The sequence below is a fragment of the Chelonia mydas genome, chromosome 3 (assembly GCF_015237465.2).
Source record: "Chelonia mydas isolate rCheMyd1 chromosome 3, rCheMyd1.pri.v2, whole genome shotgun sequence".
NCBI lineage: Eukaryota > Metazoa > Chordata > Testudines > Cheloniidae > Chelonia > Chelonia mydas.
The window spans coordinates 61,286,984-61,312,592 of record NC_057851.1 but is presented as its reverse complement, the minus strand read 5'-3'; the positions used below and the strand labels follow the sequence as shown (position 1 = coordinate 61,312,592).

At 50.0% G+C, this 25,609-nt stretch overlaps 2 long non-coding RNA genes across 4 annotated transcripts in view; one reads left to right on the top strand and one right to left on the bottom strand.

Moving 5' to 3' along the window:
- Nucleotides 1–5,973, top strand: part of LOC122464981 — a 38,511-nt gene extending 32,538 nt beyond the window's left edge. For all 3 annotated transcript variants that reach the window (XR_006289459.1, XR_006289458.1, XR_006289460.1), the window contains 2 exons: nucleotides 3,409–3,482; nucleotides 5,652–5,973. This is a non-coding gene — a long non-coding RNA (uncharacterized LOC122464981). The remainder of the gene's footprint in view (nucleotides 1–3,408; nucleotides 3,483–5,651) is intronic.
- Nucleotides 5,974–10,127: 4,154 nt separating this feature from the next.
- Nucleotides 10,128–25,609, bottom strand: part of LOC122464982 — a 90,662-nt gene continuing 75,180 nt past the window's right edge. Inside the window, exon 3 of the long non-coding RNA XR_006289461.1 lies at nucleotides 10,128–12,269. This is a non-coding gene — a long non-coding RNA (uncharacterized LOC122464982). The remainder of the gene's footprint in view (nucleotides 12,270–25,609) is intronic.

Sequence of the window (25,609 nt, the reverse complement as noted above, 5' to 3'; positions counted from 1 at the left end):
TTATCGGTTTTTATAGAAAGTACAGTACACAATGTATACATTCTTTCTTCGGCCGAAAATAGTGTCCTTCACATTTTCTTTTTTGTCCCATGAAGCATGAGATACTGTACATAATATCGTAATTTAATAATAATATGTCTCTTCCTGTTAAATTAGAGTGGGGAATAGTCTCATGAGGGAAGTGATGAAAGTCCTATCTGTTAAGACATTTAAAACTAGACAGGACAAAGCAACGAAGAACACATTGTAAGGAACAATCCTTCTCTTACACGCAGATGATCTAGGTGATTTACTGAGACCCCTTAATGTCTATCATTTTCTTTTATTAGGTTGTTTTGCGGTCTTGGGCTGACACACTAATTCACAGACGTGCTTAGCTGTTCTTTGGACTCTTACCTGTTTAGTTTTTAATGAGTAAAATGCTTCTCTGGGGGGGAGGGATAGCTCAGTGGTTTGAGCATTGGCCTGCTAAACCCAGGGTTGTGAGTTCAATCCTTGAGGGGGCCATTGTGGGATCTGGGGCAAAAATTGGGGATTGGTCTGGCTTTGAGCAAGGGGGTTGGACTAGATGACCTCCTGAGGTCCCTTCCAACCCTGATATTCTATGATTCTTTGGGAAAGTGGGTATATAGGTGAAACATTTCCAACTTAGGCTGGTTAGTTAGGCTTCTGATGTCGGTTGAAATCATTGGGAAAAGAAGTTGTTCAGCAATGCAAATCGTGTCCCCTCCGTTTAGGGGGTAAAATTTGCAGACACATCTAAGTCAATGGGACTTAGGGTGTGTCTCAACTGCAATTAGGCACCCGTGGCTAGCCTGTGCCAGCTGGCTCGGGCTAAGGGGCTGCTTTAATTGTGGTGTAGACCAGCCGTTCTCAAACTTTAGCAACCCAAGGACCCCCATTTTGATTTAAAACATTTTGTGGACCCCCAAGGCCCCTGCTCAGCACCAGGTCCCACCCCCACTCCACCTTTTTCTCCTAAGGCCCCACCCCTGCCCCTCTTTTTTCCCCACGTCTTTCCACCTCCTCCCTTAGTGTGCCTGTGCCCACTCCTCCCCCTCCCTCCCAGTGTCTCCTGCAGGCCGGGGAACAGCTGTTCCCCAGCATGCATGAGGCACTGAGAGGGAGGGGGAGGAGTTGATCAGCAGGGATGGCGGCCCTGGATGTGATTCCACCCCCACCCCCACCCCCAAGCGTGCCCCATCCTTGCTCTTCCCCAACCCCCCCAGCACCTCCTGCATGCAGCTGAACAGCTGTTCCCCAGTGTGCAGGAGGTGCTGGGAGGGAAGGGGAGGAGTTGATCGGCGGGGCCCGCTGACCCCCTGGAGTAGCCTCAAAGCCCCCGAGGGCTCCATGGACCCTAGTTTGAGAAATACTGGTGTAACTGTTTGGGCTCAGCTGGAGCCTGGGCTCTAGGACTCTGTAAAGGGGGAAGGTCCCAGAGTCCGGGCTCCAACCTGAACTCAAATGTCAACTCAGCAGTTACACTGCCCCTTAGCCTGAGCCCCGTGAGCCCGAGTCAGCTGACATGGGCCAACCGTGTGTTTTTAATTGCAGTGTAGACATACACTTTGGCATTTTTGACATTTTTACCCTGAGTGCCTAATTTTTGCCCATAGACTAGATTAAATCACAAATTCTGACTTTTCTAGGTTCATTTGTCAAGACTGTAGAAAGACAGGCTTTCAGTTTTAGAAGATTTTCTTAAAATGTTGTTTAGCCTTTCATTTATGAGTAAACAGACAATTCCTTGCCGGCGCTCAGTAAATGAAAAGATTTGGAAGTCTTGGGGAAAGCCTGCAGCTAAAGAAGCACCCAAAAGACTGAGGCACGCTGGAGAAAAAGGATGGGCTGGGAGAAAGAATAAAGACCCCTTTTGTCTTATTCCTGGAGCGAAAGATTTGTATACATGAAACTCTGCTCCTACATCACTTAGGTGTGAAGGCCGACTCTCTCTGTCAGTATCAGTGCTTGTGCTGTCTCGTTTATATTTGTAACTGAGAACATAACTGAAGGAACGGCAGGGCTCTGGAGGGAGTTGCTGGTGGTTAGTGGGGTATTTTGAAAACTGTTAAAATGAACAGTGTCGCTCCAGTGTCGCTGGAGCGGCTATGATGAGAATGCTCAATCAGGGCAAACTGCAAAGAGTAGGGCAGGCAATCCCCCAAACTGGTGGTTTATTTTAATAATTAGATTCACCAAGCCAGTAAGAAAACAGCTTCTATAATATTTTTCTTGTTATTAATAAGCTAAAATACAGTCTCCTTTAAGCAATCCAGCCTTTGTCTCCCACCCAGTCAAGTCTACATGGTGAGGGTTATTTAAAGCCTTATTCACCATATATAAAGTTCTGCCAATCCCAAGAGATGGGACACATTCCCACAAGGTCCATGAATATTTCAGATCTTACCCAAATACACACTTACAGCCAATTCTTATTCACTAATGTAAGATTTATTGAAAAAAGAAAAGTTACTGTGCTTAAAAGATCATTATACATAAGGATATGAATAAAAGTCTTAGGTCAGTTTCATAGTAGAGATGGTGAGGCTGCTAATTTGTAAAATCCTTCCAGAATCAGTTCAGTAGGCTATAGTTCAATAGGCAGTTCATGTATAGAGTTTGTTCAAATCTTTCCTGAGAATTTACCGGGATAACCCAGGGTAGATCTGGAGACCTCAGTCTTGCTACTTGAATGTCCCCTGACAAAGTTGAAGCAGATCTGAGATTAAAACAAGATCAGACCTGAAGCTTCCTGTATAGTTCTCTAACAGCAAGTGATCACAGAGGGCATTCCTTGGATGAAGACTAGGTAATATACCTTGTTGCTCTGAAGTAAATCCCTATTTCCTAGGCACACTCTGGTAACTAATTGCCTTCATTAGTATAAGACAATTAACCATTCAACAATAGGTAGTTTACTACAAACTTCAAAGAGAAATAAAGATAATTATATTATTATATCACAAGTTTCATCTAAATGTTAATATCCCCTTTTGATCTCTGAATCAATAGACTTTATAGTAATGAAACATTAAACACAGGAACTGAAGTTGTGCAGGAGGTCAGACTAGATGATCAAAATGGTCCCTTCTGACCTTAATATCTATGAGTCTATGAAGTTTAGCATCTACAAGTTAATTGTTAATCTTCTAGCAAGATATAGGTAAAGACAGACAAATACCATTAGTATTTACTTTTAATTCTCTAACAGTACAGGTTTACACTTCAAGAACTCTAGTAATTTAACATCTACAAGGAATGGCCCTGTTTACCATGTCAATACTTTTCTAATATGTCCTTAAAAGCTGATTTGGGGTCACTTAGCCTGCTGGTTGCTTAACTCTCGCTGGCTTAGTGTCACACTACCACTTTACATTCTGAAGGGTTTCCTGGTTCTGCTCGCAGGGAAGGAGCTCTCACATAAGAATCTGAAGTGGGTCCTCAGCAGTCAACGGGCAAAAGAGCCAATCTGGAGCAAGGTGGGTTGAGTTGTGCCTTTGCCTTAAGTAGCAGCTTGCTATGTCTTTCTTTGTACGTGGCGGTTAGATTTTTGGGTTCTAAGAAATGATGTTGCAACCTTTCAGGAAGAGTAGTTGTTTCTAACTCTCTCTGTGTATGCTGTGAACATAACTTATTTCTTTATTTAAAAAAAAATAACATTTTGCTGGATTTTTTTAGATTACAAATTAGCCTGGGAAGAGAAGCTGGTTAAAGTGTGCCTTTTGCTTTTTACACAACATATGCAATCTGAAAGAAGCACATGGGCACAGTGGGTCCAAATAACTGTGTTTGCCAACTATATGCAGGGCCTCACTACATATACACACTGCTACTGACGCAGGTTTCTTGTGGCTTCTGAAACATAAAAGATAGCAGGGCCACTGGGGAGCTCACTAAAATCTAAAGGGATGCTACCCAAATCCTATACATTACAAAGTAAGTTAGTGCTTTAATAAGACATGCTTTAAAATCCATATAACATCCTTAATGCCATTTTAAATGCTGCCCTATACATAACAATATAGAGGAACAACTATTGTGGCAAAGTACATCATTGACCTAAGACTCTGCATCACTAAAGCACACTGTAGCTCAGGCCATGACTCTGTATGCTACCTTTTTTTGATTTAGTCTCCTGCAATTTCTATAGAAGGCACTTATATCACATAAGATACTTATTTTTGGATTACAGAGGGATCTATGTCAGTTTTTTTCATTCATATCCGTTTCCTCGAGATATGGTGAGACTAAAGTTTGACCACGCCGTACATCCTTGCAGGGTTCCTGGACAACTTATTGTCCTCTACAGGACACAAAATCCACTGTACTGCTACCAGCATAAAATAACTGAAAAATCTCCCACTGCTCCATCCTGCTTGGGCTGCGCTTTGTGCAGAACACACTTCCTTTCACTTGCAGCTTCAGCCCCATAGCTGAGCTTCATATACCCCTGTGGTCAGTTGCCATATTGACAGTTTAGCAGAGGAGCTGCAGAACAACAGAATCAGGAATGGCCTGCAGACTCATGGGCAACGTTGTTGTTCTAAATCCTCTTATTTAAGAAGTTTTCATGAGCCGTGCTGGCTGGGCGGGTGGTATCCTGTGGTCCCAGGTTTCTTGAAATGACTGGATTACAGATGCATTGGACATTTGGAGAATATATGAAATCCGGGTTTCTCTGGCAGCTCATTTCTTGTACCTAGGGAGTTTTTAAAATGTATGTAATGCTGATGAAATTTAGGATGGTTCCCTATTGTATATTCAACTAGTGCCGTGTCAAGCCTGGTTTTAAATGTTCCATCACTTCTCTTGGCAGACAATTCCACAGCACGTAGACATTGCTGTCAGAAACATTCTGCTTCAGATTGCTTCTCCTGATAACTAGTTAAACTTTTTCCATAATTTCACTTAGGTCACCAAGCAATTGCTGGATGGTAACACCTTTAGCTCATTCCATTCTAGATCAGTTTTACTCCTGCAGTGAAAGTTTGGTGTCCTGTTAATAATCATCCCGAGCACTCTAGTCTCATTTTCTTTATTAGTAGAGATGGGCCTGAGCTGCAAACCCTGGAACCAGATCCAAATATGGATTTGAACTGTGAACTCCCTGAAATACAGGGAAATTCAGATCCATTCTGAAATACAGGGAGATTCAGATCCAGAGACTCTCCAGCCCATTATGACAATATAGGTCAGCTGTAAAATGTGGAGTTAGATCCAGGTTTGGGTTCAGAAACAACATACAGACACATACACATACACACTCACTCTCCCTCTTTCCTCCTTCCCTCCCTCAAACATTTGGGGATTTCAAATCCAGAGAGTTCATTAATCTAAGTGCAGAACCCTACAGTTTAAAAATGGTCTTCATTCAACATATTATTTTAAGACAGATTCCCAGTTTTCACCACAAGCTAATTAAAGCCAGGACTATTGGAAAAGTCAGCAACTAATAAAATATTAGATATTATAAGATTTATGTTACATTTCAGTTGACATCCCTTCTTTGCCCCCAGCCAATTCTGAAAGGGTTCCTTTTAAGTTTTTTGAAGCAATTAAAATTGCTCTTGGATTCCTCCACTAGCTCTGACTGGCCTACAAAAATTAATCTCACTCCTAGCATATTATAAACTGTCTGTCTGATCTAGTCCAGGGAACATGGATCAGAGGGTGACTACAAAGGAGAGGGATGTTCAGAAGGAAAATAAAGGAAGAGGAAGAATAATGGAAGAAAGAAAAGGCAGAAGGTGGAAGACCATGAGATGTAGCTAAGAGGAATAAATAAGAGCTTGTTACTCAGCTCTGACAAATCCTTCAGTTGAATGCTGGTGGAATTTTTTGAAAGCCTGGCATTGCTGTAGGTTTTCATGTCTGGTTTCACCAGGATGGCCAGATTATGGAGCTAATCACACAGCAATCATTAACCCTGATTTTTTATTTTTGTTTATAAATGTGGCCTTGTTTCATTGTTTCCTGCCAAACAGAGTAATGATTTTTGCAGATTTCTAACTTTTCAGTCTATAACCAGAACTATTCTGATTTTATATACTGCTGGTGACTACTGAACCATCCGCCCTATGGGATGGGAGTAGAACCTGATGTACCTGGAAAAAGCGGAGGTTAGTGCATTCCGTAGTGCTGTGAAACTTTTCCAGTACAAAGTAAACCCAGAAAACATGGGGGATTTTCATGTCCCCTTTAAGTGCAAAGAGGCATAGCATAGAACTCACACCTGAGGAGCAGAGGGCTAAAATGGCTTTGAGACACCTTTGTGCCCTCCTCATTCTAGGCCGTGCTGGGGGCTGGTGGGCCTCAGTATAATTTAAACAGCCCTGAGGCCTTAATTAGGGCAGCCTCCCCAGACTGCTGAATGAGCCAGAGCACTGGCCAGGAACCTTAGTCATGTTGCTGCACTCCATTCCACTCCTAGCCCTGCCCTTGGCTCTTCCCCTACTCTGAGGCTTGTGGGGGTCTTCTGAAGAAAGCCTTCCACATGTCTCTGTAATACCTGTGCTGCCTCCCTGGGGCAGATTCTGGATATTAGAGCCCTTTACGTTGCTCTGGTCCTTTTACCCAGCATAAAGGGGCCAGAGCAGGCTGAGGCTCTCACTCCATCCCTTTCTGTGAGGCACCTCGCTCAGCTTTGGGCTTGACAAATAATGATACTGGGTGGTGGCAGATCTGTTTTCATTCTGTAGGTTGTGATCCATAGGGTTACCAACATTCTAATTTCACAAAACCGAACACCCTTGCCGTGCCCCGAGGTCCCGCCCCTGCCCTGAGGCACCTGCCCCGCCCTCAGTTGCTTGTTCTCCCCCACCCTCACTTTCACTTGGCTGGGGCAGGGGGTTGGGGTGCGGGAGGGAATGAGGACTCTGGCTGGGGGCTGCAGCCTCCAATGGTGGGGCCAGAAATGAGGGGTTCAGGGTGCAAGAGGGGGCTCTGGGCTGGGGCAGGGAGTTGAGATGCAGGAGGGGGTGTGGGGTCTGGTTGGGGTTGTGGGGTTGGGGATGAGGGGTTTGGGGTACAGGAGGTGGCTCCAAGCTGGGGCCAAGGGGTTTGGAGTGTGGGCAGGGGCTCAGGGCATGAGGTCTGGGAGTGAGTTTGGGTGCGGAAGGGGGTTCAGGGCTGGGGTAGGGGATTGGAGTGCAGGAAGGCATGCAGGCTCCGGGAGGGAGTTAGGGTGTGGGAGAAATTTCTGACCTGGAGCAGAGGGTTGGGGTGGGGTCTGGGAGGGAGTTAGAATGCAAGAGAGGGTTCCGACCTGGGGTGGGGGTTCGGGCTCTGGTTGGGTAGCACTTACCTCAGGTGGCTCCCGGTTGGCGGTGCAATGGGGCTAGGGCAGGTTTCCTGCTTTCCCTGGCTCTGTGACGCTCCTGGAAGCGGCCAGCTTGTCCAGCCCCTAGGCGGAGGCACGGCCAGGCGGCTCTGCATGCTGTCTCTACCTGCAGGCATCGCTGTTTCCACCTGCAGGTTCCCAGCCAATGGGAGCTGCAGATCCAGCACTGGGGGCAGGGGAAGCATGCAATGCTTTCCTGATCATCCCTGCGCTTAGGGCACGGGAGGACAAACTATGGCCTGTGGGCCGGATCCGGCCCATGGAATTGCCAGCCCCAGGGCACAGCAGGGCTAAGGCAGGCTCCCGGCCTGTCCTGTCCCCACACAGCTCCCGGAAGCGGCCGGCACCATGCTCCCGCGACCCCTGTGGAAGGGGGGGGGGGGGGCAGAGGGCTCCGTGCACTGCCCTCTCCTTTGGGCTCCGCCCCCTGGAGCTCCCATTGACTGGGAACATGGAACCATGGCCAATGGGAGCTTTGGGAGTGGTGCCCGCAGGTGAGGGCAGCGTGCAGTGGAGCCGCCTCCCCCACCCCACCCCCAGGAGCCACTGCTGGACATACTGGCCACTTCCAGGAGTGGCACAGGGCTAGGGCAGGCAGGGAGCCTGCCTTCGTCCTGCTGCACGCCACTGCCATCCTGGAGCTGCTTGAGGTAAGTGGCACCGGCCTGGAGCCCACACTCCGAACCCCTTCTTCACCCCAAGCTCCTGTCCTGAGCCCCTTCCCGCATACCGCATCCCCTCCCACACCCCAAATCCCTCCCCTAGCCCTACATTCATGGCCCTGCATACAATTTCCCCACCCAGATGTGGCCCCCGGGCCAAAAAGTTGCCTCCCCCCCCCGACTTAGGGCTGTAGGGACATGCTGGCTGCTTCCAGGAGCTGTGTGGAGCCAGGGCAGGCAGGAAGCCTGCCTTAGCCCCTCTGCACTGCCAGCCAGCCTTTTAATGGCCCAGTCAGTGGTGCTGACCAGAGTTGTCAGGGTCCCTTTTCGACTGGCCATTCTGGTCAAAAACTGGATGCCTGGCAACCCGAGTGAACCCCCTAGTAACTGCAGCACTCGTCCAGCCTTCAGGCTGCTGGGGACGCTTGCTTAAAGAGAGTTGCTTGAAACTAGAGAGAACAGTTCTAGTTGTTGGTAAATCTAAGTGATTCACACTGCAACTTATCCCAAGCAGACAAGTGACTGGACAAATGGTGTGGGACAGCATGCCTATGATCTACCAAAGACAACGTGGGATCTGTGGATCCAGACTGCTCATCTTGGTGATGTGCAAACTGTTACGGTGCTTAAAGCATGCCAGGTTGCAGACCCAGGATATAACAATTCAGAGCAGCAGCTGGGTCAATGAGGGGCACGCATTTTAGTACTATGTGCAGGAAAAATATTGATAGGTTGCTTTCCCCAGCTGCCCCGCTCCTAGGGTAGAGCAGCCAGTTAGAACTGCTACAGGAAGCAGGCAGAGAGATCTCTCCCCATCTCATGAGAGACCCACACCATTCCCAAAGGTGGGGAGGAAGAAAGAGGGAGAAGAAAGAGCCCAGTTGTTCAGGACAGCTCAGCTCCCTTCTCCTCCTCCACTTCCCCTCCAGTGAGTAATGGGATAGCACCTCTCCTCCTCCCCACTACCTGGCAACGCCCAGCCTGGGAAGGGGAGAGGGATCCCACGGCAGCCACCCCAGGCCTGGAACAGGTGGGTGAAGATGTTAGGAGCTGCAGGGAAAGCAGAGGTTAAGCTGGAGGGGACCAAACAGATGGGGGGACAGAGTTGATTTGCGGACTGGGGGATGGGCGGATATGGGAGTGATGAGACCCCCTTACTTTTTCAGGGCACTTTAAGCACTGACTGTCACAGAGGTGTTCTTAATACAGTGGGCTTGGGATCCAAACCAAGCTGCACCCTGAGCAGCACGAGTGACTTAGGAAGTATGTACATACCCTGTCATTTTCACTTTCATGAAATTTCACCAAAAGAAAAATTTTCACAAATATTTACAGAATAAAAATATCAAATCTGAACTTCACCTAGCTCCGTATTCATTACTAGAATGTAAATATAAATAAGGGATGTACATTTTGAAATAGATTTAGTGATTTTACTTTCTGGAGCAGCCCCATTTGAATTTATATTGCAAATAAATTATCCAACAAAACAACCAATTCTTATTTCTACAAAATGTATTAATCCTTTATAAGAATTCACCCACTAGGTTGGACAACAATTTTCATCTGATCAGTTGTTCTTGGACAGTTGACTATTCATTAGTAGAGGTGGGTTGGGAATATGGACAATTTTTTTGTTGTTGTTGAAACTGAAATTTTGCAGAAATGTATCAGGTTCAGTGAAATGTTGTTAAGAATGGTTTCTTATGTCCACAATAGAATTTCTGGTCAAAATCAGAATGAGAGAGACCTGGTGATTAAGGTATTTACCTGAGATGTGGGAGATCTACATTCAAATCCTTGGCAGGTTTCAGAGTGGTTGCCGTGTTTGTCTATATCAGCAAAAACAACGAGGAGTCCTTGTGGCACCTTAGAGACTAACAAATTTATTTGCACATAAGCTTTCATGGGCTAAAACCCACTTCATCAGATGCATGGAGTGAAAAATACAGTAAGCAGAATATATATTATAGCACATGAAAAGATGGGAGTTGTCTTATCAAATGGGGGGTCAGTGCTAATGAGCCAATTCAATTAAGGTGGAAGTGACCTATTCTTAACAGTTGACAAGAAGGGGTGAATACTACACTGTCACTACAAAAAGTAATTTTCCATCTGCTGATACTCACACCTTCTTGTCAACTTTTGGAAATGGGCCACCTTGATTGCATTGGCCTCGTTAGCACTACAAAAGTAATATTTCCTCCCTTGGTATTCACCCCTTCTTGTCAACTGTTGAGAATATTAGAAAACTTAAGTAGCATTATTTTAAGGTAAGATCAGGTGAAGACCAAGTATCCCTTGAACCAAGAGTTGATTTGGGGCTTCAGTAAATAAAGCCTTCTAGTGTCCTGGACTAGGAGAAAAGATTTTAAAAACGGAGTTAGCTAACATGACTTGAAACACTATTTAACACCCAGTTCAACAAGCACCCAGACATAAAGAAGAGTTCTGTGTAAGCTCAGAAGCTTGTCTTTCACCAACAGAAGTTGGTACAATAAAACATTACCTCATCCACCTTGTCTACCTTGTATAAACACACACCAAGCTAGTTGGTAGCATTGTAGCTGGGGCTCCCCTAGGTTACAAAACAATTGGCTCACATGACAACCTTGTCGGCGATCCCTCAGGGTCAAGGATGATCTCTTTCACAGATTTTATTTTCCATGGGTCCTTTGGTGACTGAGGAGCCCAATTCTTGAGCCACAGGCTCATTGGCAGACGTTGCAGGTGGTGTTAGAAGACAGCGTTAGGCCATGATTGCTGCATGACAGTTGTCTTTCCTTTCTTTTGTGGTGTTTTTCTGTGACTAGGGCAAGGCAATTTTCCTCAAAAGCAGATGTTCCTTCTCTGACAAGTCTTAGCCACTTATCCTTATCCTGGGCTGCTGTCTCCCAGTATGTGGTGTCGACGCCACGTCTCTTGATGTTTATCTTGAGGGCGTCTTTAAAGCGTTTCTTTTGGCCTCCCCATTTCCTTTCTCCTTTGGTGAGTTGGGCATACAACAGTTGTTTTGGTAAGTGTATATCAGGCATGTGCACTCAGTGCCCGTCCCACCTCATCTGGTGCTGGATAACCTAATGGCCCCAGGAAACATGAAATCATTGTGTAAGCACAGGTCTTATTCTATGGCAGATGGGCCTCCTTACTGGACAAATCTCTAGAATCAGAGGGTTACAGGCTGGAAGAAAATTCTAAAATTAGATTTAGCTCAAGTTCTGTAAACACTCTTGCATGTTCTCCCTCTGAAGCACCTGGCATTGGCCACTGTCGGAAGACAGGATACTGGGCTAGATGGACCATTTGTTCTCACCAAGTATGGCTGTTCTTTTAATCTATTAGGCGCTTTTTTTCCAAACTGGAAAGGTAGGGTTTTATCGTCTGGTCCTTACATCCTGATTTTTGCAACAATTCCCTGATAGATATATAATCTAAAGAGGAACTGCCACTGGTTCACTGTCTGTGGTCTCCCTGCCCTGAGGTCAATGTCTAGCTTCCCCAGCACTATAGGAAAGTCTATCAGGAAGTTCAGGATTGAGTGAAACCATGGTGTGGAAGGTCAGTGGGGTAGAGTCAGATGGCAACATTCTGACTAATCCTTCATCACCTTCTGCAGTTGTGGGTAATAGGAGAAGGGTGCTTTCTGCTCTAGCATAATGTCCAAATTTTCATGTCTGGATTGGAAACCAATTATGATCAGATTTCCTTTAGCTGGGTGAAGTAAGACTCTACATTGTACACCTGTACATCAGGCTGACAGTAACCATACATCTTTCTGGAAGCCAGAAGGGCAGACTGAGCAGCAGACAATGTCCAAATATTGATTGCACCACCTTGTCAAATTACATAAACAATTTTATAATCAAGTCAGTAGTTGAGAAAAAGCAACAGAGTATATGATAGAATTTTAAACTGTGTATCAGCAGCCATTTGCTAAATCATGTGTGAAGGGAGGAGGGATTCTCCCACTATTTAGGACCTCCAGGCTTGGTTACTACAACACATTGTGTCTAGGAATGAGACTGCTAACCTTACAACAACTTACAACCTTGGGTTCAGAACACAGGAGCTTGTCTGCTGAACAGCACAGGCTGCTAGGAGCACATCATGCCAATGCCCTGCTCTCTATAGTTGGCTCTCTGTTGAAAACCGAGTTCAGCTGAAGTTTTTCGTACTCCTCTTCAAAGCCCTAGAATGGAGTGTCCCAAGTGACCTGAGGAATTGGCTCACTCTGTGTGGTCATGACTTTCCACATCATCTGTATTCTGTTGGAACAATAAAATGTCAACATCAGCAGTGAGGCTTGTGAGTCAGGAGGCAGAACTTTCTCATCAGCTAGTCCACATATCTGGAACTCAGCCCTGAATGTGATCAGAATACCCAGGAACCTCCGCGCTGTCATAACAAAATGCAACACACCTCTTTGACCTAGTTTACCTATAATAACCAAAACCTACACAAGTAAACAAACTAAACAATTTCCACTAACCAAGCATAAGTGTGTGTGTGAGAGTGAGAGCGAGCGAGCTTTACATTCACTCTAAGAGTGGGATTTTCAAAAGTGCTCAGTATTGTGCTAAATCTGCTCCCTTAGGAGTTAACATTGAATCCAATGGGGGAATAGTCAGGCCAGTGCTGAAGATCCCACCCTGAGTCCATAAGGTGCTGAAATACCATAGTGATTAGCATGATATTCACATTTAGCTGGGTTCCATAAGGCCAAATATTGATGAACAATGGGTGAAACATATTAGGTCTTACACTCCCATCCTCTACCAAGTTTAACTTTTTGGTGCGGGATATTTTCCAACAATTAGTGGGGAAATGATACAGCATTCTTCCCCAAGGTAAGAGTTCCTCAGTCATATAAGTGAATGACATTTCATAGAGTTCACTAAAGTGAAACTGTGTTCCATAAAACAAAAGTAGACATAATATTTTTATATGTTTAAGCCCACTGATGTATATAGTATCTTACCATAAACAATGCCGTATGTATAATTAAGGAGCCATTGAAGTTCATAATACATACCACCTCCTCCTCAACCTCCACACATTTAAATTAGTTTTAGGAAATGCATAAGCATTTATAGCCATGAACAATATGCCACAGTTCAAAGTTTGAGTAGTTTGGGGAAAGCTGGTGGGTGTTTATAGCAATAAAAACAACATTTTACAATTGACTAGAACTTTTAATTTTCAGAGAGCTCAAAACCTCATATCTATTTGTATATATAGGGATTGCTTCACCTGTCATGGAAGCACAGCCAATTCTTGGAGGGTAGGCGTGGCAGTCTGTATCCCTGTGTTCATCCCTTTCACAGCAGTATGATACATGTTGAACAAAGTATGCCTTATGAGGTATCATCTGAAAACTCATAATTTGCTGACCATTATTGTCCTAGTAAAATGTGCCTGGCAATATTGTATGTAAAGTTATAAGATTCTACTGAATGATATTACTAAGACATGTTCAAAGTCTGGGGAACAGTCATAAACCAGTTCCCCAGAGACAAAGGCTAGCTGACGCCTCAGCCAGGTATCAATGAAATGAAATCATCACCTGGTTAAGTGGCCATTCTGAGGCAGGAAAGAGGGTGTGGGTGAAAAATCTACATCTTGACAAAGAAACAGCTTGGGATTCCCATCCACACAGACTATCTCCTGAATCTCAGCTGGAGATGATTCTCAAAGGGGAGAAAACTATAAGAAGTGAGAGCAGACACCCCAAATAATCTCACTCTTTCTCTCTACCCATGGCATCGACAACACTTGAAGAACAAAGGACATAACGTTGGACTGGGGTCAGGATCCTGACTGAAACAAATTCAGCTAGTAAGACTGCTGAAAAATGTGGTGAGAGAGACCTTTGCTTTTAATTCACGGAGCTTGTTAAGTTAGGCGTTCATTGAGTTTTACCTTTATTTTCTTGTAACCAATTATGAATTTTATGCCTCATTACTTGTAGTCACTTAAAGTCTATCCTTCTGTAGTCAATAAACTTGTTTTATTGTTTTATTTAAACTACTGTGCTTGGATTGGAGTTTTTGGGAAACTCCATTTGGGATAAGAGGATTTGTGCATATCATTTTCTATTAATAAAATGACAGACTTTATGAACTTGAATGTCCAGGAGAGAGCTGTATGTACAATATGTACATTTCTGGGGAAAGTCTGGGACTGGGAACTTGTTGGTATTACTCTGCAGTGTAATTCAAGAGTGGCTGGCTATAGCACTCATACAAAATAACTGGGAGTAACTTACATGCTGAAGGCTGTGTGTGAGCAGATGAGGAGTAGTTGCAAAGCAATGCAAGAGGCATCCCAGGTTGGAGAATTGAGGGGACACAGCTGTTCATCAATCCAGATTACCCAGAAAATAATGTCACAGTGGAACCATGGCAGGTGTGTAGTCGTGCATACTAATTTTTTAGGCCAGGAAGTGAAAAATATCATATTAAAGGGATTTAAAATGGTTGAAAGTAGTCATCTCAGACTGGGTTTTCCCCAAGAGACTAGGGCTGGCAGAGCAACCCTCTCAAAAGGTGTCTGACACCACTGCTGGTACACTGGGCCTGTAGTATTTCGGAAGGAAGAGTGGCATCTACTGTACTACCACCATTTTCTATGAATGCTTACTTAGTTGTCTTCTGTCTATGTAAGATCAGGCCTGACCCATCTTAGCTTGTGAGATCTGACTAGATAATGACAGTTGGTTGTGTGGCTGTTGTATTCTGCATGTAAATTTTAAAGATGTTCTGATATGCAGTGTCCACATTATTAACTTTTTAAAAATAACTTTTAAGAGACTGAACAACTTGGTGTTATTTTCCAGAAAATACGTGTTGCAATAGCTTACTTCCAGTTGATGCAATTACCAGCCATCAGTGCAATCCAGAGTAATGTGCATAATGAGAGAAAAGACAACGTACATTTTTCTGAATGATTAAAAATATTCTATAAATGTAAAGATCAGGCACCTGGCAATATTTTCCAACCATGAGTAATAAAAAGCACAACATTAGACCAAATTCTACAGTTGTTCTTCTCATGACTTCAGTGGAGCTATGCCTGAGTATGGATAGTAGGACTGGCCTATTTATGTGACTATTCTCAGGACATCCATGTATTTACTTGCATCCAGATTTCTACTGAAAATATGGAGCACATTTTTTGGCCTTATTTAGTGACAGAGTTATATGCTTTGGACTATAAATCCAAACTTGGGTAGTTATTAGACTCTGAGGGTACAGAGCAAAAGCCCAGCATCCATAAATGAGCACTATTATTATGCCTCATACATTAATTTTTGTATGTTCTAATTTTTTATATTGTTTTTAAAGTATTAGCAAAAGCACAGGCAACAGCACTGAAGCCCAAATGTTCGAAAACTGATCCAAAGAAATTCATGCAACATCAACTGTTACTTGACTAGTAAGATGTATGGGGAAGCTCTGAAAGAACACAAACAAGTGAAATTTGCCTAATGTTTCCCACAGACTGAAAGGTTGACTTTTGATAAAATCCTTCTGCTAATTGCTTAATTTCTAAGTACCTCAAACTGAGCTAGATGCCTTTCAGAAACAAATACAGATGTAGTTCCTACCCTAAGGAACATACATTCTAAATCTGACAGGACAGAACTAGTGATAGTCAGCATTTAAAAAGTTGGAAGGAGTAAGGGGAAAGGAAGGACAAGGGTTACAATAATATCAAGCGGCTATGCAGTAAGGCATACACATCTTGATTATAATAAATGAAAAGCTTAGGAATTTCCTACTGTCTCATTGTCTGTAGCACGACTGAACAATATGGGAAAGGATAGAACTTGATATTGGTATATATTCTCATTCTGCATATTAAAATAGTAGGCAGGAGCAGAATTCATTTGGCTATCCTGTAGTAGTAGTAATGGAAGATTTATGTGGTATGCTGGAACAGATTTTATTATGTCTGTTTAATGCAAATCAAATGTTTGAAGAACGCTTTATTTCAGCATCAGCACCTCAACTGTTTATCCATCACTTTTTTACAGAACTGCAAAAATAAGTAAATGACTGCAGGTGGGAGGGAAGTAAAATGAATGTTTATAGTGTAGATGAGCAGTATAGTTTAAGGTATGTCAATAGCCCAATAGTTTTGCAATGACAGGTATAATCATCACACAGTGCTTAGGATCCTTCCTCCCCAGCTCTTCATCATGGTTTTTAGTTATACGAATTCTGGGATAGGAAATTAAAAGCAATTTTTTCATATATTCATACCAATCTTACATAAGAATGCAGTTAAACCAGATATAGAACCTGGTAAAGCAATATTTACTCGCATAAAACTGCTATTGACTGGGGCCCTTAATTACAAATTTTGGGCCAAAGTTGCTTCCATTGATGTCAATGGGAGATTTGCCATCAAAGACAATGAAGACAGGTTCAGGCCCTTGAATGAAAGGCAAAACTACTTGTTGTGACAGGGTCAGGCCAGATGGCTATAGGAGAGTGATCCTATTGGGGTCCAGGAGGTCCACTGCTAAAGGATCCCCCGCCCCCCCCAGCCTAAGAGGGGGATCCACAGGACCTGGAAGCCAAATGATTATGGGGGACAACTAATGAAATAACTGGGACAGGAGTGTGGTCAAAGAATCAAACGAAGGGAAACAGACGGGGACACCGAGCAGAGAGCCCCGGACATCGCCCACTGCTCCTCAAAGGCGTCAAGGGAGTCAGTGGATGCTGCCCAGAGGAACTCTGCCCGGATATGTGAATGGACGGAGGATTGGAAATAAGCCCCACAATCACAGGGTACTCCATCAGCCAACCTCCTCACCCTGGTTTTATAGATGGCCATTTTACCCAGGGCCAGGAGGAGGTTCACCAGGAAGTCCCGTGACTTTGTGGGGCCAAGGATAAGGAGTGCATAAATAAGGAGGTGAGGGGAAAAGTGGAACCAAAAACGTAATAAAATATTTGTGAGGAGCCGGAATAGGGGCTGCAGCCTGGCACACTCCAGATATATGTGTACCAGGGTTTCCCTCACGCTGAAAAAGGGGCAGGCGTCTGGGATGGAGATGAACCGCGCCAAGAACACGTCCGTGCTCCCGGCTCCGTGAAGAAGCCACCAACTGATATCCCCAGTGGGCCTCAAGACCAAGGTGGAATATAGGCTGGCCCACCGGGGCTCCTCACCCTCCAAAGGTGGCAGGAGGTCCCGCCATTTTGTATCAGGGCGGGACACGAGGGTGAGGGTGTGAAGGGTGTGGAGCATGAGCGTGAATAGATGTTTCCTTGGCGCAGTTTGGAAGCAGACTGGCTGCATCTTGTTCAGCCAGCTCACAGTGAAGGGCGAAATGTCTAATAGGAGCCGTAATATGGGCTGCAGCCTGGCACGCTCTAAGCAAAAGAGGCAGGTGTCCAGGATGGGGTAAACTGTGCCAAGTACACGCCCATGCTAACGGCCCTGTGAAGGAGCCGCCAACTTATATCCCTGGTGGGCCTCAGGACCAGGGTGGAGTATAGGCTGGCCCACCGGGGCTCGTCACTCTCTAGAGGTGGCAGGAGGTCCCATCAATTTGTGTCGGGGCAGGACGCGAGGGTGAGGATGTGAAGGGGGTGGAGCACGAGTGTGTATAGATGTTACCTTGGCGCAGTCTGAAAGCGGACCAGCTGCAGATCGTGCAGCCAGCTCACAGTGAAGGGGCGGGGGGGGGGGGGTTGGTCAGGTCCACGGGGCAGGGTCCTGATGAAAAGGTCCAGAGGGCCTGGGGTGCAGGGTGGGCGGGGCATGCCCTCATGCAGGACCTGGTTGAGGTAAATGCGAGCAGCAAAGCGGCCCTCACCTCCTGAAGTACGCTCCAGGGAATACGAGGCCTGGAGAGCCCCATGCACTGAGCGAGCATCAGGGGATCCAGCCAGTCTCCTTGATCGTAGTCCAGGAGGTCTCCGACTCTTGTGACTTCTGCTAGGACCAACCTCTGGCACACCGAGGGGGACTCTGCCACCTGCACACAGAGCTGGAGGTTGTCTAGCAGGGACTCCACCAGGAGATCTGCCCCCACGGTGGCCACCATGGACCTAGTCGCTGAGAACAGTTTCCAGGTCCGGAGGAGGTCCTGATAGAAGACCGGCAGCCCAGAGAGGTCTTGCGGAAGACCTCTTGGATGGAGATAAAGGAGCAGCCAGTCATATCGGAGCCCTCAGAAGCAGCGTAGGAAGGCGTGCGCCAGTATGCTCCACGCCAGACTACCTGCACCGTAAAGGAGCCTCTGCAGGGCCTGGAGGCGGAAGACATGGAGCTGAGTGTGTAGACACTTCAGGCCCTGCCCTCCCTCCTCCAGGGGTAGATGGAGAACCCCCGCAGAGACCCAGTGCAGTGCTGACCAGAAGAACTCCAGAATTGATGGCCGGAGATTGGCTAGGAAACCCGGGGCTGGGACCAGGGTGTTGAGCCGGTACCAGAGCATGGACAGGACTAGCTGATTAAGCACCAGCGCTCTCCCTCAAAGGGAGAGGCACCGGAGTAGTCATGTCCATTTCCGGAGCCGCTCTATCACCCCGCCCTCTAAATCATTCCAGTACTCTGGCGGAGATGGATGCATGGCAGAAAGGTAAACGCTGAGATAGAGCAGAGGACCCACGCTCCACTGGATGGCCTGAAGGGCAGGTGGGAGGGAGCTCGCCTTCCACCCATCCCCGACCTCCAGGCCAGAGCTCTTGACCCAGTTGACCCGGATGGAGGAGGCTGCTGAATAGATGGCCTGGCAAGCCTCCACCCATGCCAAGTTGCCCAGGTCCTGGACCACGAGGAGCACATCGTCGGCATATACCGACAGGACCAGCCGCATCTCCGGCTCCCGCAGCACCAACCCCGTCAACCTCCTGCGGAGGAGACAGAGGAAGGGCTCAATCACCAGAGCATACAGCTGGCTGGAGAGGGGGTACCCCTGCCATACTCCTTGCCCGAAGCTGACTGGTTCGGTCAGGGTCCAGTTGAGCCTGACCAGACACTATGGAGGCATACAGCACCCAGAGAAAACCCACAAACTGGGGTCCGAAGCCAAATGCTTGCAGAGTGCTCAGGAGATACCTGTGGTCCACCCTGTTGAACGCCTTCTCCTGATACAAGGACAGGAGGGCGAATGACAGACTATCCCTACACCCGAGTTCCAAGAGGTCCCGGACCAGATACAGGTTGTCAAAGATGGTGCGGCCCGGGACAGTGTAGGTCTGGTCTGGGTGGACCACGTCCACCAGCACGGACCCTAGCCACAGCGAGATGGCTTTCGCTATGACTTTGTAGTCCATGCTGAGGAGCGAGACGGGATGCCAATTTCGTAAATCGCGGAGGTCCCCCTTCTTCGGCAATAAGGGGAGCATGGCTCGCCTACATGAAAGGGGGAGGACCCCGTTCTGCAAAGACTCGGCCCAGATGGTCACTAGGTCTGGGCCAAAGATGTCCCAGAACACGCGGTAGATCTCCACGGTCAGCCCATCCATGCCCGGAGTTTTATTGGTGGGCATGCGGCGGAGGGCTTCTGAGAACTTGGCCAGAGTGAGAGGCAGCTCTAGCAGGTCTCGGTCGCCCACGCTGACCATAGGGAGTTGGCCCCAGAGCACTCTGCAAGCGTTAGGATCGGTGGGATCCAGGGAGAAAGGGCTTGCGTAGAAGGCTCTAGCCCTCCCGCACATCTCCGCTGGATCCGTGAGGGGGGTGCCGTCCTCTGCCAGAAGGCAGGTGACGTGCTTCTTGGCCCCCCTCCTTTTCTCCAGGGCGTAGAAGAAGCAGAAACTGCGATCCATCTCCCGAAGGAGACGGATGCGGGATTGAACAAAGGCGCCCCGGGCTCAATGGTCTTTGAGGGCCTGGAGTTCCTCCCTCTTCTCCCAGCATGCTCTGCAGAGGGATGGATCCTCGGGCCTGGTGGCCAGACGCCTCTCCAGCTCTATCACCACATCCCTCCGTCGGCTGATGCCCCAGGTGTAGTCACGGCAGAAGAGCCAGGTGCGCACCTTCCCCAGGTCCCACCACCGCTGCACCGAGGGAAAAGCATGCCGCTGCCCTCGCCAGGCCAGCCAGAACTCCTGGAAGGATGCCACGAAGCCCACATCCTCCAGCAAGCTGTTGTTGAAATGCCAATAGGCTGGCCCCAGCCTCTCCACACAGAGAGAGGCTGTCACAGTGGCTAAATGATGATCAGAGATCATCACCTCCGGCCGGATGCTGGAAGAGTGGGCCCGTGAAAAGTGGAAAGGTGATAAATAAATGCAGGCTAACCAGGAGTTGTGTAACCAATGGGCCTCCACCCAGACAAAGGTGAACATCGAGATGTTGTCCGGGTGGTGGTCACGCCAGATGTCCGCTAGGGAGTAATGTTAGACTATCTCCCGGAGGACGTCTGCAGCGGCCGGGCACTGCTCGGTCCCCAAGCGGTCCCGCTCCTCTAGGGTGGTGTTAAAGTCCCTGCCCAGAACCAGGCACTCGCGAGGATCCAAGGTGCCGAGGAAGGCGGATGCCTGCTGATAGAATTGCAGCCGCTCTGGGCCCAATGTCAGGGCATAGACGTTAATGAGGTTGACCACAAGCCCCTCCCTATGGACCTGGAGGTGCAGCAGACATCTTCAAGGAACTTCTGCAGCTCTTCTTGCAGCATATGGGGGGTCGGGGTCACTGGCCCCCGGCTATCCTCCGGAGGGACCTCTAACACAGCCCCGTGGCCCACCGAGATGGGCAGGCAAGGGGCAGACCCCCTAGCGTGGCACCCAATGGGCCGGCGCCATGTGGCCCGCCTCAGATTTTGGCTCAATGCGGGGTGGCGGAGGGAAGATAGCAGCCCCTAGTGGGTTGGGACAGGGAAACACAAAGGCCGCTCCCTGGCAGTCATCTGCTGGAAAAGGGAAGGAGACAGCCCCAGGGGCGGCAATAACATCGCGGGAGGTGGAGGGAATAGGGATAGAGCCAGCATCAGGGGCAGGGCCAGGGGCAGGGACAGAAGCAAGATTTTGGGTTCCAGAAGCTGAACAACTGGGCAGTGGCACCTCCCAGTCAGGCTCAGGGGTTCGGGGGATGGGAAGGGGGCTCTCAGCGATGCCGGGCGCAGGCTTTATGGTGAGTTTGGCAGCCACGGGATCAGGAGATGGACTATCTTCTGTAGGGCCTCCGCCCGCGAAGGAAGTCGATTGCTCCACACCAACGAGGGATGTCCCTGGTGGCTCGGGTCCCGGCCGCGTGGCACTGGCTGTCGCCTGAACAGGCTCGGTGGCCGTCAGCGGGGTGCCTTCTGGGGCCGGGTTGATGGAGGAGTCCAGGGGCTCCTCAGAGGTGGGAGCAGAAGCAACGGTTAGGGGGAAGGAGCATGGGAAAAGAGGGGCTGGAGTGAGGTCGCCCAGATCGAGGCCCGCTGGCATAGGGTCATCCTGCCCTGGGTGACCGGGGTCAGACCTAGGGCCTAGATCTCCTCGTATATGGAGGGGAGATTGCTTTCCACCACCCCGGGGTTCTCCCCGCTGGCACCTGACACGACGGTCGCCTCAGGGCTCATAGAGGCTTCAGATGGTACCAGGGCAGAAGGGGCTCCCTCGGGGGCCTTGGAAGGGAGGGATTCCTGTGGAGGGGAGATACTGCCTTCTGGTGCTGCCACATTTTCCCCAGCCGGCACTGGTGGATGGAATACAACTGTGGGCAAAGCGGAAGGCTCGGCATCAGTGCCCCCCTTCCTGGTCTTCAGGGGGGCCTCCGCATCGGATGGGAGAAGTGGAGCTCGAGCCTTCCGCTTGCCCCGCTTCCCTTGTACTAGGGCCCAGCCCTCCATGGCATCATCCAGGGGCTGGCTAGCAGGGGTTGTGTGCGGGGGCAGAGGCGATGGCTCAGGGACTCGGGGGGGGGGTAATGGTGGGGCTGCATGACGGAGGGAAAATTCTCCCTGGGGCGGGCCCTCTCCCATGCCCAGCGGTGTCCCTGCCGCACCCTCCTCCACAAGCCCTGCCAGATTGCAAGCAGCGGGGGTGGGCTCTCCCGCTCATCTAGGTGTAGTGGGGGAGGTGCCCCTTGGGCCCGAGCAGGAGCAGTGGTAGACTGGGAAGGAGGAGGGATGGCTTCGGGGTCCGGGCAGCTAGGGGCACTGGTGATGACAGGGTGGGTGCCCTGCCGGGGCTCGGGGGTCCCGGATGCCCCTCCTTGTCGGGCCAAGGGGCAGTCCCTCCGGATGTGCCCCATCACAGGGCAGAGGTAGCACTGGGCCTCCCCCATAGAATAATGCACCCGGTAATGGGCCCCGTGGTAGGAGACCAGGAATGACCCCTCCGAGCCTCTCCGCCACGCGCCGCTGGCGGTAGTTGAAGCTGCACCTGCCGGCGGAACGAGAGGACGTGATGGAGGGCGGGGTCTTTGCAGCCCAACGGGAGAGGGCTCACAACAGAGATGGGTTTCCCCAGGGTAGAGAGGGCGAGTAACAGGGTGGCATTGGGAAGAAAGGCAGGGACGGAGGTCAGGACTAGTCAGACTCCCAGGTCCTATAGAGGCTCTAGGGGGATGAACACTCCCTCCCCCCCCCCCCCACCGCCAGGCCCTTCTCCACCGCCTCCTCTGTGGCAGCCTCCAATGCTAAGAAGAAGACGACCTTGCCATACATTTTGGAGGCCGCCACGATGGCCATAAGCCCCACCACCCTCGCCAACACCCGCATGTAGGTCTCCACATGGGGCGAGGTGGGCACCAGGAGGCAACGGATGCCATGCTTCCTGGTCAAGATGGGGAAGGGGCCCCGGCCGCTATAAATGGTAGAGGTGGCGGTGGGTGGGAGCGATGACATAGCGGCAGGCGGGGGGGCTGCCGCCACCTGGGCGTATGCCCTGGGGGCCGGGGGAGGGGCACCCGCAGAGCTGGTGGAGGGAACAGCAGGGAGGGATGCCGCGGCCGGTGGTGGGGCCGCGGCAGTGGGGGCAGCCCCTGCCATGAAGGGCTTGGTCCTTTTAGCAGCGCCCTTCCCCTTCTTCTTACCCTGGCCCTTCCCGCCGGCTTGGGGGCTTCCCCAGCGTCGGAAGGGGCACGGGACATGGCAGCAGTGGAGGTGCCCCAGTAGGGGCAGTAGCAGGTGGTTCAGGTTCAGCTGCGGCAGCGGCAGTAGAGGCTTGGGGGGGGCAACAAGGCAGCAGGGTCTTCTGGAGGGGCCCCACCCACCTTGTCCTCCGCCATAATGAGCAGGCAGGGAGGGGGAGACACCAGAAAGAAGAGGGGAAAGGGGAAGCAGGTCGACCACTCCTCCCCGCTAGGCTACAGGCAGGGGAGGAGGGCACCAAAAGGGGTGGCTGGACAGGGGGCAATCAAGGGCTAGGGGCCGGTCACTGACACGGGTTGGAAGTCCGGCTCCTCTAGCTGCACAGGGAGAGGGCGGAATACAACAACATGGGGGGGGGTGCAGTGAAAAGGGGTCAAACTAAAATGGGGAGGGGCACAAGTGCATGGGAGGGGGCATGGATGCACTGAGCAAGGGGTTAATCAGGGAAGGCGGGAACCGCAGTGGGAGGGAGACAAGCTGGTTGGGAATGGGGCAGAGAAACCAAGGGGCTAGCTTCAGAGGCTGGGGCCGGGCAGACAAACAAAGGCTGCAGGGGGAAAAGGGCGGGGCAAGCAAACAAACTGAAACTAGTAAAGGGGGCTGGGGCAAAGGGGGCTCAAAAGGCTGCAAGGGGCAAATGGGGCAGGTAGCAAGGGCTAAAGCTGTAGGGTGGACAGTCCAAGGGGGGCACGTCTGCCCACGTGCACTTGCACAGAAGAGTCAGTGTGGGCTGGCTGCTGCTTCTGGCCCAAATGGTGGAAACAGGGCATGGCAAGCCAAGCAAGCAGCTGAGTCCAGAGGCAGGAGCTGAGGCAGATGGTAAACAGCCAGTGGGGGTAGTGGAGGGGGCAGCGGTGGCGGTGGGGGTTGGGAGGGGACAGATGGATCAGGGGGCAGGCTCCACACCACTCCCCCCTGTGTCCCCACAAACACAGTGAAGACCCCCACCACAAGAGCACAGTTCGAAAGTTACTCAGTCTGTGATGGCCCCCCCCACGGTGGTCTGCAAAGTCTTTAGGTGCTCCCCCACTGGTAGATGGTCCTCTTCTTCTCCTCCTTGGGGATGCAGCAGCTCCTCAGCAGCACACACAGCAGCAGCTCCAGGCAGCAGTCCAGTAGCCAGGCAGGAAGGACCCCTCACCGGTGGTGGTGGTGATGATGGTGATGGTGTCTACAGCAGCAACGGCTAGGACTGGGGTCCCTCACTCTCCCACTCTGGGGAGTGGGCCAGCAGTCCCCCCCCCCCAAGGGGCTGTAGTTGGAGCAGTAGCAGCACCCGATGGTGTGGGGGGGTCCAGCAGCTGGCCAGCAACCAGGTAGCAGAGAAGGGGTGGTGTCTGGCCTAGCCAGGGGAGCAGCTGGAGCAGCAACGGCAGCAGCGAGAGCCCAGGGCCTAGCAGCAGGAGCAGGAGCAGCAGCCCTCTCTCTCCTTCTCCCTCCAGGCCAGAGGGCTACAGGAGAGTGATCCTATTGGGATCCGGGAAGTGGGCGGGCGAAGCCCATCCACTGCTAAAGGATCCCCCCAGCCTAAGAGGGGGATCCACAGGACCTGGATACCAAATAAATCTGGGGGACAACTAATGAAATAACAGGGACAGGAGTGTGGTCAAAGGATCAAACAAAGGGAACCGGCTGGGGATACCAAGCAGAGAACCCCGGACAGCGCCCACTGCTCCTCAAAGGCTTCAAGGGAGTCAGTGGATGCTGCCCAGAGGAACTCTGCCCGGATACGTGAATGGACCGAGGATTGGAAATAGGCCCCACAGTCACAGGAGACTCCATCGGCCAACCTCCTCACTCTGGTTTTATAGATGGCCATTTTAGCCAGGGCCAGGAGGAGGTTGACCAGGAGATCCCGTGACTTTGTGGGGCCACGGATAGGGAGTGCATAAATAAGAAGGTGAGGGGAAAAGTGGAACCAAAAACGTAATAAAATATTTGTGAGGAGCTGGAATAGGGGCTGCAGCCTGGCACACTCCAGATATATGTGTGCCAGGGTTTCCCTCGTGCTGCAAAAGGGGCAGGTGTCTGGGATGGAGGTGAACCGCGCCAAGAACACGTCTGTGCTCCCGGCTCCGTGGAGGAGCCGCCAACGGATATCCCCGGCGGGCCTTAGGATCAAAGTGGAATATAGGCTGGCCCACCGGGGCTCCTCACCCTCCAAAGGTGGCAGGAGGTCCCGCCATTTTGTATCAGGGCGGGACACGAGGGTGAGGGTGTGAAGGGTGTGGAGCACGAGCGTGAATAGATGTTTCCTTGGCGCAGTTTGGAAGCAGACTGGCTGCATCTCATTCAGCCAGCTCACAGTGAAGGGCTGAGGGGGTCGGTTGCGTCCACGGGGCAGGGGCCCAATGAAAAGGTCTGGCGGGCCTGGGGTAGAGGGTGGGCGGGGCACGCCCTTGTGCAGGACCCGGTCGAGATAAACCCAAGCAGTGGGCAGCAAAGCGGCCTTCACTTCCTGAAGTACGCGCCGGGGAGTACGAGGTCTGGAGAGCCCCATGCGCTGAGCGAGCGTCAGGGGATCCAGCCAGTCTCCCCGGTCATAGTCCAGGAGGTCTC